The 10358-nt window shown below is 35.8% G+C and overlaps 1 long non-coding RNA gene across 1 annotated transcript; it reads right to left on the bottom strand.

Moving 5' to 3' along the window:
* Positions 1-454: 454 nt before the first annotated feature.
* Positions 455-9161, bottom strand: LOC107809461 (uncharacterized). The gene is made up of 3 exons (XR_012694398.1): positions 5617-9161; positions 5423-5551; positions 455-5309 (listed from the first exon to the last, which is right to left on the bottom strand). It is a non-coding gene; the product is annotated as an uncharacterized LOC107809461 (long non-coding RNA).
* Positions 9162-10358: the final 1197 nt, after the last annotated feature.

Here is a 10358-nt window from a genome sequence, read left to right on the forward strand (position 1 = left end):
GACAGGCAAGAACAAACAGGAATTTAGCAAATAAGGTAGAAAAAAAGCAATTAGAGGCTCAAGTTTACCTCCACAAATAATGCATATAAGCAGTACGACTCAAGCACAAATAAGGGCAATATTATTAAACAGGATCCTAAGGCATGATGTCTAAGTGAATATCAAAACATAGAAGATAGGCAGTTTATTTTATAAACTCAGAAGCAGTGACCTATTAGTTTGCCTATTGATTTTAAGCATGTTAACCATTAAACAGTAAACACATAAAGAGGTAGTTTCCAGTTTTATAAAAATTTGATTACCTAGGGCTTGCCTAGGCGTGGGATCATGCACAAGATTTACTAGAGTTATTAAAAACAGTTTAGAAGTTATTATACCTAAAGTATGCTGTTCTAAGCATTGTAAATCTGAGAATATAAGGAGTTATTACCAGTCTATTTAAAACAGTAGAATCAGAGGTGATACCATCTTATGTCCTTTTTCATGCATCAGTAGTTTAACTGGGTGTGACTGAGCGAGTATGAACGAGATCCTAAAACAGGATATCTAATATGCACATATAAAATGCAGAATGATTTATATGCGAAATTCCTGAAGCATGATTTCTAAATGCACAGAGAGTTACAACATTGTTAAGCATGATTTCCAAATGCATAGGAGTAACAGTTTTGTGTTAATGCTGTTATTTAGCCTAAAGCAGGATTTCTAAGTGATAAAAATAATGTCAAATGAGATGCTGAAACAGTAAACCTAAGAACATGATATTTAATGCATGACATGCTTGGAATGTATTGGTCCTAAACATGGATTCTAATGCACATATGGGAAATGTAAACCTAAGGCATGGTTTCTACCCATTGATATTGATAACATATATATGACTACCCTCCTTTTTTCACTAGCCAACACAAATATTCATTTAAAATAATTATTACAAACCAGTATTGAAATGAATTACATAAGTAGAAAAAGAAAATAAGAAGTTACACTATAGAGAGCCTAAAAACGGGCCCAGATTTCCAGAATCTCAAATGCCCAGATGTTTCACAGCCTTTCTTATATCCCGGTGTGTCAGAGTTCCCTAAGGACCTCAAGAATACCGGGCAGTGCTCACACCCAGATTTCACAAACATAACTGAGTAGGTGCAGTGTGGAAGAGCCAGCTCCAATGCATCACAGTTCAGAGGGATCTCATAGGGATCCCAAAGCAGTCACACATTGGAGAGGAAAAACTTAAGGACCTAAGAGTAGAGTGAGAGTGCTTGACATAGTTTTGAAAAGGTTTTAGCAAGAAAGCAATGTGAAAAGAGACTTAGTTGAAATAGTTGTGTAAATAAGAGAGTTGTTTAGTAAAACAGCTTTTGAAAACAGTTGTGTAATTAAACAAACAGCAGGTCAGTCAAACAAGTTCAGCAACACTCAGAGAACAAACCTTCACACGGGGTCAATTGGGGGTTGGGGACAAATAGAGCATGTATGGTGAACACATAATAGGAAGAAGTCCTTTGCACTTAGTGCAGGTAGTAAGACATAGATTCGGGAGTGTTAATTAGAACATAGTTACAGAACCAGAGATGCCTAGGGGAAATTCATAGGGGTTGAGAGATAGTAGAGTATAAGAGTTTATACTAAACATGACTGAGCATAATATTAAGACAACTTGGGACAATAGCCCAATAGGTGTATACTAGAACTAGTCAATAGTATACAAGCATTAAACAAAGTAAAGTCAAGTTACTGGTTCATGAGAGCATGCTGGCCCTAAAGAGGTAAGACATGGATAACATAATTAGATGAAGCAAAAGAGATTAATTACATGTTGAACGACAAAACCATAGTTAGAAACAAATCAAGAACATGATGAACTGAAGTAGTAAAAGAAACATATTATTTTTAGGACTTGAATTGAAATCAGAACATACCAGTATAAAGATAGTAAACACAAAGTGAAGAATAGGAGAGCACAATAATTAGCCTTGGCTTGAAGCCGGCTAATTCAGAATATTAGCAAGTAACAAAGAAAGAAAGCAGAAAGCTTTTTAAGTGTGAGAGAGTTTTTGAACCAATGTGTTCATGTGTCTTTGTTAATGAGAGAGCATATGTATATATAGTTTGAAACTAGGTAGAATAATAAGGTAAGAATCAAAGTCATACAGTAATTATAGAACTAGGTATCAATTAGTATAAAATCAGTATAAGTACTCCCTTAATTAAGGGAGTTAACTTCAAACGGTAAAGACAAATTAGGAAGGAGATCACATAAGACTGGAATATAACACATAAGGAAATAATTTCAGCATAGTGCAAGTATAGAACATGTAATTAAGGCTAAGTACATAATATTCCAATTAAGGAAATAACATAAGAATCAGTTGACAACATGGTCGACCATAAAATAAGGCAAGAAAAATAACTTAGAGGTTGAAAATCAGTAGAAAATATCACAAGAGATTAGTGAAGGATATCAATCACAGGGAATCAAGGATTCCAATGGACAATAGTACTGGTTTAGGGGAAATTACCATAAATCTCTATGAACAGACAGAATAAAAACATAATAGGCAAGAAGAGGCAAAAAATTAGAAACCCTACTAGCATAGTAGGGTAAAAATCACACAAAATTAGGGATTCACATAGAACATAGTAGTGATTAGAGGAATTAACAGAATAAACATAATATAGGCGGAAGAAGCAAAAATCAGAAACCCTAATGAGCATAATAGGGTAAAATCACAAAAACTCAGAACGTTCATGAGAAACAAGCATGCATACAGATTAAACGAACAAATCATCAAATACAGACTCAGAACCCAAGATTAAGACCAAGAAACTATGGTTTTCAATATGATAAATCAGATAAAAGGGAAAAACTTAAATAACCATTTAAACATAGTAAGAATCATAGAATAATACCAAAAAATCAAAGGGAAAGTCATTTTGAAAAAGTGTTAAGAAAGCCTAGTTTGAAGATGAAAAGGCGTTTTTGAAAAATCGGAGAGATTCTTAAGAAAATAGTAAAGATAACTCAGAAAACTCTTAAATCTGTTACAGATCTAAGAAGTCAAGAGCTAAAATTAGGGTTTCGGATAGAGATAACCCAGATATAGAGAGACTCCGACTTAGAAGACATGGATCTAGCCGGAAAAAGAAAGATCCTACTCGAACAGGCCGTTCTCAGAATCAGACTATAGGTGTGAGTTGAATAGTCGTTAGTCCCTTGAGGACCTTAGGGTAGCAATAATCCGGCATGGGGGGAGCCATGGAGGCTAGGGGTGGTGGTGGAACCCCCATTGTTACCGGCGAGCCAACGGCCGGTGAGATGAGAGTAGGGTTTAGCAGAGAGAGAGCTTGAGGGAGAGATGAGAGGATGTAACGGTGGAGAGAAAGAGAGAAATGAGAGAACGGGGGGGGGGGGGGTAGGTCTTTAGGGTTAATTAAGGTAAGAGAAGATCTGGACTGTTGATCAAAATCGATCAACGATCCAGATTAAACAAGACGTTGGATCGGGCGGAATTAATGGACTGTGCCTGGTATTTGGCCTGTTTTAATTGGGTTTGGGGTCTGGTTTAATTAGGCTAAAATTAAAATGAAAGTAGGCTATTTGTTAAATACCCAATTAAATTAATTAAAATAATTTGTAAAAATAGCTAATAATCACAAAAATGAATTTCATGCATAGAAAATAATTTAAAATGATTATTTAGTATTTTAAAATACAAATGACTAAATTTTGGGTAAAGATGGTATAAAATTATATGATTGGGCTTGCAAAATAATTTGGTTTAAATAGGACTATGAATAATAAATTAAATCAAGAAATACTTTTGAAATCATTTGTAATGTCATTTTATAACTTTTTATTGGAAATAAAATACTGGGTAAATTAATAAAAATATAGGAAAACTATGAAAAAAATACAAATTGCTATTAATGCATGATTTAGAAGGTATATATGCAATTTTAAAAAATTGGGTATCAACAATTATCGCCATATAACGACTCATAACCGAGGTTTTTATCGAACCGTCGAAGAGTCAGGCAAAAATTATTTCAAAAAGTCCTTAATGAGGGAAAAATAAAGCCAATAAAAGGTCGCTTCGACCCAAGGCGTCAGAGCCATTGTCACCAACCCACATTAAAAGGCCGCATTGGCCCAAGGCATAAGAGCCATTGTCGTCAACCCACACTAAAAGGCCGCATCGGCCCAAGGTGTAAGAGCCATTGTCGCCAGCCCGCACAAATACAAAACTTGAGGGTCGAATGAGCTCGAGTCGAAACTCGATTTAGAGAATGAACCCAAAATAGTAAACTAAATATTCCTAAGAGTAAGGCGTAAGAGCCATTGTTTCCAGCCCACACTAAAAGGCCGCATCGGCCCAAGGCGTAAGAGCCATTGTCGTCAGCCCCCACGAATACAAGACTTGAGGGTTGAATGAGCTCGAGTCGAAACCTGATTTGGAGACTGAATCCAAAATAGTTAACTAAATATTCCTAAGAGCAAGGCGTAAGAGTTGTTATCGCCAGCTCACATAAAAGATTGCATTGACCAAGCACTTAAGAGCCTACGGGCCAGCCTAATGAGCCCCAGGGCCATATCACGAATCTAAGGATTCCTACCAACTCAAAGACCAGTTCACCTGGCCAAATTCGAGACAGAAAGAGATACAGAAGAAATAAAGCCGCAAGGTTTTCTTTTATACACATATACATAAAAACGCAATCTCCATCTACAAACATGCTTTGAAAATGCTATATACAAATGGCGAAATCTACGCCCCCTGGGAGCAATGGCCTTCCGACCTCGTTTTCACTTTCTTCGGCATCGGACATAAGTAACCGAGCATCACACTCATCTGCCCTCGCTCGCACCAACTCTTCCGAGAGGGCAAAACCCCTAGCACGGATCTCCTCGAGGGTCTTTCTCAGAGACTTGCAACAATCATATTCTTCAATCCTTTCTTCACGGTCGAGGATCCTTCTCAACTCAGCTTGAGCAACGATATCGTCCTTTAAATAGATTGCCATCTCCTGGTCAGCCTTAGCTCGGCTCATTACGGCTTTAGCCCGGTCATCAACGATCTCAGCCTTGACCTTTGAAAGCTCAAGCTCGAGCTTCTTAATCATATCAGATTTAACCGAAGCTTTATCACGAGCTTAGCGAAGTTGAGCCTCAAAAGCGGGAACTTTAGCTAGAGCACCCTTCCCTCTAGAGCCTGCATCTCCACCCGAGCTTTTAGCTCATCATGCTCACGCTTGACTTAGCCAGCTTCATCCCAAAGGTGCTCTAAGGCTTCTGTCTTTTTCTACAACTGAAATAAATGAAGCGTTAGCCTCAGAATCTAGAAGGCGGAATGCACGCTCACCCGAGATAGAAAATTACCCACTCTTTCAAGTAGTTCTCATAATTCAAGCTCTGGCTCACCTCATACAGCAAGTGTACCAACTCGACTTCCTTTTCATCGCAAAGGAGCCTAAGGTATCTCTCCTCATCCAAAGCTTTCCGCATCTTGGCTTTACAACGAAGCAGCCCGGACTTAAGCTTGTCGAAGGCCTGCAAAAGAAAACCCAATAAGGAAGGGAAGACGCGAAGTTCGAAAGTCCTGTGCCAAAACTCACCACGAAGTGAAGCCGCTGGGCTTCCTCGAAGGCCGAGCGCATATCTGCCAACCCAGTTCCCTCAGCTCTGAAAGGATCGACTCCAGTCGAGGCACGGTTTCTTAGTGTATGCGACCCCGAGTTTCTAGTATCCCTCGAAGTACTGTCGATGAAAAAAGAAGGCGACAACAACGGAGAAACCATCTTTCCAAAACCAGGAACTATGGACGTGGCAGGCTCGAATGATGCTTCCGCTCCGAAGCCTCGGTCCCGTTTTGCCTTGCTTTGAGTGCCATTGCCCTGTAAAAGCATCTTTTGCTTATTGTTGTCGTTCTTTAGCCCGAAAGCTGGCAACCCTTCCTCCTCTTCAGAGGAGCGCGACCTCGCCTTGTCAGCGGTCCGCACTCGGATGAAGCGACTCATCCACTCCCGGTCTCCATCTTCCTCATCATCAACAACGAAGGGCGTGGTCGATCGACATCGCAAGGTTAGCAGACCTCGATGGTTAAAGGGCTGATACAACCTAATAAGATGACTAATCATAAGTTCAAGCCCCGCCTGTCAGACCTCCTTTTTCCTACACCCGAAAGGCACAAGGGAGTTTTTCCAATTAAAGGACAATCGAAACGGGATTATTTATATTAAGGAATTCAGAGTCGCCACTTGGGATATTTATGGTGTCCCAAGTCACCGGTTCAAATCCCGAATCGAGGAAAAGGTTGACTCTGTTTTACAGTCCGCGGATCAGAAATCCGGGTAAGGAATTCTGTTAACCTGGGAGAAGGTGTTAGGCATTCCCGGGTTCCGTGGTTCTAGCACTGTCGCTCAACTATTATTATTGGCCTAATTATCTGATTTTAAAACACTTTCAAACCTATATGCATTTTCAACTATTAAACCGCTTTTAAATTACTTGGTTTATTCATAGTTAAAGATTTGAGTTACGCGTACGTATACTCTTTTCTTTTGGTGCGTCAAAAATCATGTGACGCGAACATGTCCACAATTAATAACGCTTTATTTATTTATTTAAGAAAATTTAATTGAGGTTGCGCGAACGCATCCCTCGAGTCTTTTTTAGAGTTAAATTCGCAATTATGTTACGCGAACGTATACATATTCACAATGCTAATCTAAATCGAGCCTAAAGCAAACTACGAGATTTATTAATTATTTTTCTAAAGCTAATTTAAGATTATTGTGAAGGCCATGTTATGGAAATTAATATAGAAAAAGAGATAGATTATTTACATAAAGATGAAACTAGCTTGTGAATTTTTATTAGCTCTTGGCCAATCAGACTTTAATTATCTAAATCCACATGGCCAAAAAAAATCTTCATTGCTTTAAATCAAAATATGAGGTTCGGTTGCTAAACAATTTTTAAACAAAAGGCTCAAGTATGGAAATAAACCATCTACTAATTGAATGCATAAAAAATGGATCAATCATGCCAAACAAACAGCAGAGAAAGAAACTTCACAATTGCATACATTTACTCTAATTTGTGTTATACGTAATGTGTAATGGTGAAAGAGAATCTCTACTCCATCACTTGAGTGCACAAACACTTCAATCTGATATTTCAAGATACTATAGCCAAAAGCAAAAGTAAAAGCAAAAGCAAAAAGGGTGCTATTATTTTAACCGTTTTTAATATTTCGGGAAAAATTCAAAGTTATTTAAAACACATCGTAAGCCACGCTACATAAATGCATCCGCGGTTCGCAACACATTTTTATCTAGCATTGTTAAGATTTAGATTTGGGTCACATAAATGTACACCCGAGTTTAGGAAAGTAATTTTTTAAATTACGCGCCTAAAGCAAGCTACGAAATTTGTATTATTTTTCTAAACTACTTTAAAATTATTGTGCAAAGTCAAAGAAATTATGGATAAAAAATATTAAGGAAGAAATGACGTAATCTAGTCATTAGGCTATTTAGATCAATTGCATCTTAAAGTTGTCATGCCTTATTGATTATCAAAGTCATCTCAAAACCAAAAGCTTTTAACAATTCCATAGTACTACCGTGACCCACATGTTATGAATCACTTTAATGCAAACCCAAAATTACAAGTGCTAATTAAACACAATTATCCGTTCAATTCACCATCAAAACTTACGCATTCACTTAAATAAGAAATGACAACAAATTAATCTAAAGGATACTAAGAAACAGATTACTCAATAATGCACAAACCAAGGTATTTACTACTCACAAATGAAAAATATGGCATAACATGGAATAAGTACTAAATCAATATATAAAAATGCAACAAATAGTTTACCATCAAAATTTATGAATTACCCATTTAACATGCCAATTCAAGATGACAACTGTATACACGTATGCAAAGACAATGGAATTAAAACTATATCAAAGTTTTTTTTTTAAAAAAAAATGCATGAAGACAAAGAGAGATGTGACCCTAGCTAAGATAGTCATAATTGAAAATGATATGCATGTTAGATATGTTAGATGCTATCCTTACTAAAAAAAACAAATATCAAACTTTAACAGTGGGTCCGCTACACTCTTCCCCTTACCCATTTGACATTTTTGTAAACCAAGACATACATTCTGTCAGAAAGGACAAACTTATGAAATGAAAATTCATTATCAAACAATACCAAGTATGACAACCACATTTTATTTACATTATACACATAATTCCGTCCAACAAATTTAATTTCCATTCACAAAGAGTTTCATGCGCAAGATTTTACATGCAGTACGCTTCACTTCTTACACATTTTTTATAATAAAAGAGATCTAGTCAGTGATACATGCAGGAGTTCAGTTGGACATTTTTCGGACCCACAAGCTAACATTTAACATATTGCTGTACTAATCTAAATGATTTTCACACTTTAATGAAGCGAGAATCATGACGCTAATTATGGGATGGGAATTAAATGGATTTAAAGAGATAGACGAATGCACAAATAAACAGATCTAGAAACAAGGACTTAACATAAGCAGAATTCATTCTAAATTCCTATCAAAATGAAGTTTACATACCTATTAGAAGGTAAATCAAAAATAAAACTCTGAAAATGGTAAATGGAGTTCAGCAGTGACTATAGCAGCAAGAAAGAGTCCCTCACAATACTTCTTGAAGACCAGGATTAGTGAAAGAAAACCCGAAACGCTAAGAAACCAGAAAAAACCCCGAAAGCTTCAGATCAATTTTTCTTTTTGTGCCCACCTCCCATCCCTTTTTTTTGTAGAATGTCCTCTTTTGTGTATTTTAGCTCTTCAAAAAAAAACTCTCTCAAAATCTCTTCAGTATTTTTTTTAGTATTTTTCAGAAAATGTTCTTCTTCATTTCCAGTATTTTCAGAATCTCTCTTGTTTTTGAACTCAGTGTATGTGTCTCTGAATCCCCTCCTTCCGTGATTTTCAGCCCCCTTAAAATGGGCATTTCATTAGTGCATTTTCCACTACAACTTATCTTCTTTATATTTTAAACCCAAATCAAATAAGAAAAACTCAAAATATTTTGGTCCCCTCCTTTTTCCCCGAAAATCCTCCTTGTCTCTCAAAGTGTTGTTCCCCACTTTCTCTTTTTCTATTCTTTTTTTCCATATCTATATCGTGTGTGTATATATCTTGCACAAAAAGCAAAAGATAGGAAGAATTGTGTGAACCCCATGTGCTTGAACTATTGTCCATTCATGTGCACTGTACTTTTAATTAAAATGATACAAAAATGAGGATATGTATGTTTGGAATGTGTGGACCCCTCTAGATTGTTGTTGGAATATTTCCACAAACACACGAAGATAACTTGGAAAGGAACACTTTGAAATTTCATTTCCTAGCATTTCTGCTTTGTGCTTCGTTATTTTTTTTTTTCAATTTTCATTGTTTTTTTTTTCTTATTTTTTTTTTTTGGTTAAAGATAAACCAACATACTAATTATTTAAATAGTAAGAAATAATTAAAAATAAAAATAAAATAGCCATAAAGAATTTTAAAAACTACTCAATACTTATTAAAGACTTTCAATTTTAAACTAAACTAAATATATATATATATATATTTTAAATCCTTCTTTTAATCTTTTTTGGAAATTAAAATGCAAAGACTATTTTTATATTTTTTAATTTTATGAAAAGTAAGAAAAAATTAAAAGCTTGATATTAAAACCCAATTAGCTAAAATAATATTAATTAACTTTAAATAATAATTATCATAAATAATTAAATACTAAATTAAAAGAAAAATCACACAATTTGACTAAAAATACAAAAATATGTTATTTTTTGTGAATTTTTCATTTTTGTATAACAACAATTTACTTAATTAATCTAAAAATGTAAAACTAAATTCTAAATGCAGATGCTATATTTTGTATTTTCAATGCATTAATAAAATTAAATGTGCACAAAATATGCAAACACTCAAGCAAACTGCACAGTAATTCCTAATAAAACAAATCTAAATTTGGATTTTTTTTTGTGGAGTAATTCATGTAAGGCAAAAATCACGTGCTCACATCTGCCCCTCTTTGTCCGGAAACACGAAGAGTTTTCGTGCAAAGATAACGTGAGCGGATACAAGCGATTTTTGCCTGTTTGAATACTCCGCGGGAAGCATTTTTGAAAGATTTGACTGAACCTATGCTTCAAAGGTTTCCTACATATCCTTGGCTATAAAGGAATCAGGTCAATGTAGTTCGGGAAGTTTTGGTAGCTGAGACTACCATGAAGCTGCGGTTTTGCTATTACTGTTGCTGCTGCTGCTGATACTGC

Source organism: Nicotiana tabacum, chromosome 8, assembly GCF_000715075.1.
Source record: "Nicotiana tabacum cultivar K326 chromosome 8, ASM71507v2, whole genome shotgun sequence".
NCBI lineage: Eukaryota > Viridiplantae > Streptophyta > Magnoliopsida > Solanales > Solanaceae > Nicotiana > Nicotiana tabacum.